Source organism: Coenobita brevimanus, chromosome 26, assembly GCF_032717465.1.
Source record: "Coenobita brevimanus isolate Jiangsu-jjx chromosome 26, ASM3271746v2, whole genome shotgun sequence".
In the NCBI taxonomy this organism is placed as follows: domain Eukaryota; kingdom Metazoa; phylum Arthropoda; class Malacostraca; order Decapoda; family Coenobitidae; genus Coenobita; species Coenobita brevimanus.
Genome location: NC_136979.1, coordinates 38,328,805 through 38,334,965, shown reverse-complemented (window position 1 = coordinate 38,334,965; position 6,161 = coordinate 38,328,805).

Genomic DNA, 6,161 nt, shown 5'->3' with positions numbered 1-6,161 from the left:
TGATCCTGTTCGGTTACATCCATTAATTAAAACACTATAACAGCTTGTATTACACCAGCTACCTAGTTTAAGCTCGAGTCCGCCCGTTGTGAAATGTCTAAATTTTCACTCTTGCTTTTATTGGGCATACCAACTCAGGTTTCAATTATATTTTGTTTTGCAGACCTGTAATGTACACTAGGTTTTCACGCAAATAAGTCCTTTGCCAACATCTCACTCCTGGAATCACTCACTTTTTCCAACTCCCAACCTCGCACCAAATCCCACCCCATCTCGTTTCATCCCACACTAACCTTTCCCAATCCATCCTACTCTACCCTATCCTACTTTCCGGTCAGTCCCATCCCACCTCTACTCTCACTCCACCCTGATGAAGGTGGAGCATACGTGTAAACCCAGGTAGGCTGGAGTAGGACCGGTGAATATCTGGCGTGAAGCAGAGCGAAGTGGCCGCTGTAACGGGGCGGGTGGGGCTGCCTGTATGTGTGTGTAGTGTTGACCCACCCTCTACCACCGTTTGTTGCACACATTCTTAACATCCCAGTACGAGTTACGGCATGGAAAATAACATCATCATCATCATCATCATCATCATCATCATCCACAATTCCCACCTACCACATATGCAAAAACAAGTACAATCATAACCACAACGACTACCAAAACTATTACTGCAACAACAACAGATCCAGCCTCTCACAGTGCTTGTTGCTCCCCACAATAGCACCTCTACAGAGCATAAAACACTAGAACATAGCCACATGAACGGCAGTCATAAGAACAACAACAGGAATTACAACCACAAGAATCAATAAGGCCAACGTAACAACAGCACCACCAGTTCTAGCCTCTCTTACCGTTTGTTACCTGCACTCCTATACACCTCTTTTATAAAAGCTACTATACAAACAAAAACACCTCAGCAACAATAGGCCAAGCCCCATAAACCGTTTGTTGTTTGCATTCCAACACTGACCATACAAGTTGCTACACAAAAATATAACAATATCATTACAACGACCACAACAACATAAACGGCCACAACCACAACCGCAACAATAACAGTTAACTCATTCTAGACACTGGAATAACTGAAGGAAGTAGAACATGTATAAAATTACTTTAATGCTAAAGGGAAGTAACTTGGTCTATGAGAATTTCACTAGCAGCACCAGCACCACCGTATAATGTTTGGTAAGATCCAGGATTGCTGAAAAATAACCCGAGTACGGGAAATTACCAACACAGCAAGAAAGAAAACCGGAGGAAAAGATAATTACAAACCACGTCGGACTTTAAAAAGTAACATAAAATCAATGAACATAACGTTAAAGAGACCCGAATGAAAAAGATCTTACTTAAACCAAGTTGTGCTAGATGCTGAAAACCAATGGCATAAATCGTCACAAAGAACGAGAACCAAATGGAAAGGCAGTACTTAGGCCACGCCGTACTTAAGACACAGTATAAACGAAAGTAAAAACCCACCACTTTGCATAAAAACCACAGTCTGGCCCAGTGAACAAGAGCGCTGGCAACCTTCTCACGTAAATTTAATGTTAATAACCGCCTTGTTGCGTGGGTTGCTGTTATAATCGCTTCATCAAGGCTGCTTACCTACATGACTGGCACAATGTTTTTAGTAAGCTCCGTGTACGGGATGGTTGTGTGTGTCGTGTTTGTAGTAGTGATGCGGTGAGAGGGGCTGACGGAGACTTGGGATAATGCAAAGTGATATTCCCTTCAAAAACAAGGCAATTTTCTTTATTCATTATCATCATTATCCCCAACATCAGCATGATCAACCCAATTCAAGGTGTGAGACCATGAAGGCACGCTAGAACTATCAGCAGAGTGCCCAATGAAATGAAGGTACCACTGGAACAGGTCTGTGAGGGAAGTGGGGGTAGAAGCAGAAGGGTAAAAGCATGAAGTTCTTTTCTTTTAACTACTTTAGCCTTTCAGTAAAAGGAACCATTACTGAGCTAAATAAAAAAGCCCGTGTAAAAAAAAAAAAATCTTTGTTCCACCATTTCCCATTTTCTGGGTCTACCCACTCCATTTACAACTGGAAAAATGGATGATGATGATGATGATGATGATGATGATGATATGTGTAAAATGCGACAGGCTGGTGAATTCTTAAATAAGGTAAACTTGGCGGATGTTTTTCTGCTAACAAGGACAAAGTTGCTCAGCATGAAACCCGAGACGAGGGTGGAGACGTGGCCTTGTGGCGTCATAGGGTCATGGCAGACACTACTTTAGGCATTTAGCATCATCATCATCATCATCACCAATTACGTAACTCATTAACATCAACACCAACATCGCTTGTGTCCCTTATCATCATTATTTATCATCACTAACAGTATCATAACTATCATCATTATCACGACCACTCACCATCAGCAGCACTATCTCACGCTGTTACGCTGTTCACTATCATCCACCATCACCACCACATACGTTAACTCAACTTCACCATCACCATCACCACTTAGGATGTCACTCATTGTCATCTCGATCACCACCACCAACACTATCACCTCTACTCACCATAGTCACCATTTCTACCACCAGCACTTACGTTAATCATCATAACCATCAGTCAGTGAGAAAGAAAAGCAAAACAAATCATAGCGTAAACTGAATCCTTCCTTAACCTGAATGACTGCAAGATATAAATTAAAATACATCATGGTCCTGAAAGGTTATGCACTACCACAAACAACTCCTTAATAACTCTTGGGCCTGTATTCTCGTAGGGGAAGCTCCCAAACACCTCCTCCCAAGCAGTTTATTTTGCTTTTTACTCCTATTCTCTTCTGTATCACCTAAATCATTCAAATATCACCATTCTCCGCACACATAACATATAAATTGATGTTAAGTAGTCGTAACCAAAAATAAATCGCTAAGGAAGACGTGCTAGGGAGCTACCTTAACTGAGGAGTATACAGTACTGACCTTGCTCCCTTCACCCATTTCGCTGCCACACGTCACTTGGCAATAAATATTAAATTTGGTGGCGTCAAACGAGGGTCAACATCAATTGGGTTACTTAGCCACACTTAGGTTTATGGCAGGTTAAGGTCCATCAGGGCTAGCTATCTTACACACACACACACACACACACACACACACACACACACACACACACACACACACACACACACACACACACACACACACACACACACACACATACACACACACACACACACACACACACACACACACACACAGAAAGAAAGAAAGAAAGAGAGAGAGAGAGGGAGAGAGAGAGAGAGAGAGAGAGAGAGAGAGAGATGACAATCACATTCATTCGAAGCTAACACCGCAGGGATCCTACAGTCCCTCTTCTATATAACCATTATATAGCTCATCTCTGTTTAATTTCCTGTTTCCCTCGATTTTTCCTTCTTTTGTGGCCAATCATCTTTCTACTGTATCTTTTATCTCTCCTCCACTTAAATTTTTTTTCTTCAAAATAATTTCTTTTCCATCTCGTCCTGCCTCATCCTCTCCTCCCCGCTGTGGCCGTGAGCTGGTAATGACCGCGACCTCACCATCTCCACACTGAACTTCCTCTGTCATCATCACCCACCTTCCTTACTGCCCTCATATATCACTCACCAGACTCTCTCTCTCTCTCTCTCTCTCTCTCTCAAAATTAATAGGAGACAAAACTCAAATCCAGTTCTCTTTAAAAAGTCACTGGACAACACTCAACCACATTCGTGTGTGTGTGTGTGTGTGTGTGTGTGTGTGTGTGTGTGTGTGTGTGTGTGTGTGTGTGTGTGTGTGTGTGTGTGTGTGTGTGTGTGTGTGTGTGTGTGTGTGTGTGTGTGTGTGTGTGTGTGTGTGTGTGTGTGTGTGTGTGTGTGTGTGTGTGTGTGTGTGACTACGATTATGACTACGATGTTAACTGCATTTATACCCCTTCAGCCCAAGAACATTACTTTGTACTATATTCTTGCTGAAAACACACGATTTCATTCAGTTTTAGACAGATCACACGGACTGAAAGGGTTAAAGAGGTGATAGTTGTGATGACAGATGCAGTGGAAGTAGTTGTGGTTGGGGGTGGTGGCTGTGGCGGTGACTGCTTGGTGAAAGATGTGGAAATACTGTGGTTGAGGCGCTAAGTGTGGTGATGGATGAAGTGGAAGCAGGCAGGTGTATTTGTGGTGATGGATGTCGTGGAAGCAGTTGTGGTGCCAATACAAATGTGGCTGAGATAACAGAGGAGTTCCAACACAACATCTAATTTCTTTCACATTATTCTAAACATATTACCATAATGCCCTGTACATTAGCCTATCCTCTACCTTCTTTTTCTTTTCCTCCAGTGTTTTCTTCCCTCGTCCTCTTAACTTCTTCATTACCCTGTTCTCTTCCACTGTCTTCTCTCTCTTCCCCCCCCCCCTGCTTTTTTCCATCCTCCTCTTAACTTCCTCACTTCTCTGTCTTTTTCCCTCCTACTTCTTCTTTCCTACTCCCGTTTCCCTTTTCTCCTTCCTGTTTTGCTATATGTTCGACTCACATAAAAGCTCCCTTAGTCTTAGTCTTCTCTGTACAAAGCTATCTCGAAAGAACCACTAAATCTTTGCTGTTCGCCTTCCTTTGTAATTCTTTATCTTCTTCCTCATCTTTCCTTCTAAACCTTCTCCCTTTCTTTTCGATCTTCTACCCTACTCTTTTCTGCTTCTCTCCTCTTATATCCTTCCCTCCTCCTCCTCTCATCATCTTATTTCTTCTTATCTTCTTCCCTCTTCTGTTTTTTCTACTCTTTCCCCTCCTCCTGTTATCTCCTTCCCTCCTCATTTACCTCCTCTTCTCTTTTTATTCCTCCTCTCATCTTCTTCCTTCTCCAATTACTCCTATCTCCCCCCCTCGTCATTTATCTTTTCTTCTCTTATCTCCTTCCCTCTTTTTCCATCTCTCCTCTGATCTCCTCTTCCTTGCTTACGAACAAGGAGCAAAAGGTTAAAGGTGTCACGATTCCCCATGACCTTACTCTCTCATCCTCTCCTTCCTCACATCCCTTCGTGCTATATGCGTCTCTCTCTCTCTCTCTCTCTCTCTCTCTCTCTCTCTCACGATCTTACAGTCTCACCCCTCTACTTTCTTAAATCCTTTCGTAATCCGTGTTTCTCCTTGATCTCTCAGTCTTCGCTGCTTATTCTTACTTCATGACCAGTGAATATTCAACTTATTTAAACCCTTCACAAAAAAATCAACACAATTTTCGAGTAATTAGCTTATCATTAGATGAGTTTTAGGGCACAAGAATTCATCACTTTACTACGATAGTGTGTTTAACTGCTTTATTCCTGCTATGTCAAGACTATTTTGTCCAAGTTAAGAGAGACACTTAGAACTTGCGGGGTTAAATAATAGCTTCCCTTAACTCCATACCAAAAATTTCCCGAAAGCTTTGTTTGCCTGAGTAAAATGAACGGTATGTCATCGCTGCGAAGGGATAAATGTTGTTCAAAAATCAATAACTCAGAAAATTCGTCTGGCATACAATCTTGGCAGGGGTTCATGACGGGAATGCACAGAATCTGGAGCCGCTACCTCGAGCCCTCCCTCTTTCTTAACTTATTCTGGACATGTTACTCCTACTTTTTCCACTTACTTTTCGTATTATTTTAGATACTCGCCTTTCTTCCGAAACATATATACTGTACACACACACACACACACACACACACACACACACACACACACACACACACACACACACACACACACACAGCATATACTTCTCTTTCCTTAAACATTCTTTTACGTATGCTCCCTTCTCTTCAAAATATTCGTCATACATTATTTGGATATCATATCGCCTCGACGATGTGTCAAGTTTGGGTTAAATCCAAACTTGCTGCATAAACAAGATGTAGACTTTACAACCCTCAGTAACTCAATAAACATAAAATAATACCTAAGATCTACTTTACTGCACAAACAACATAGTGGAAACTTTCTCTTTCTTAATAATTCTATAAACACGAGAACTTAATCCCAAAATTACTTCACAAACAACAAGATGATCAATCTACGACCCCACAATTATACCGAAGAAAATACTTGGCAATTTTACAAGTATGTTCCCTGCTTGCCTGCCAGCCTGCCTGCTTACTTCCTGAGAG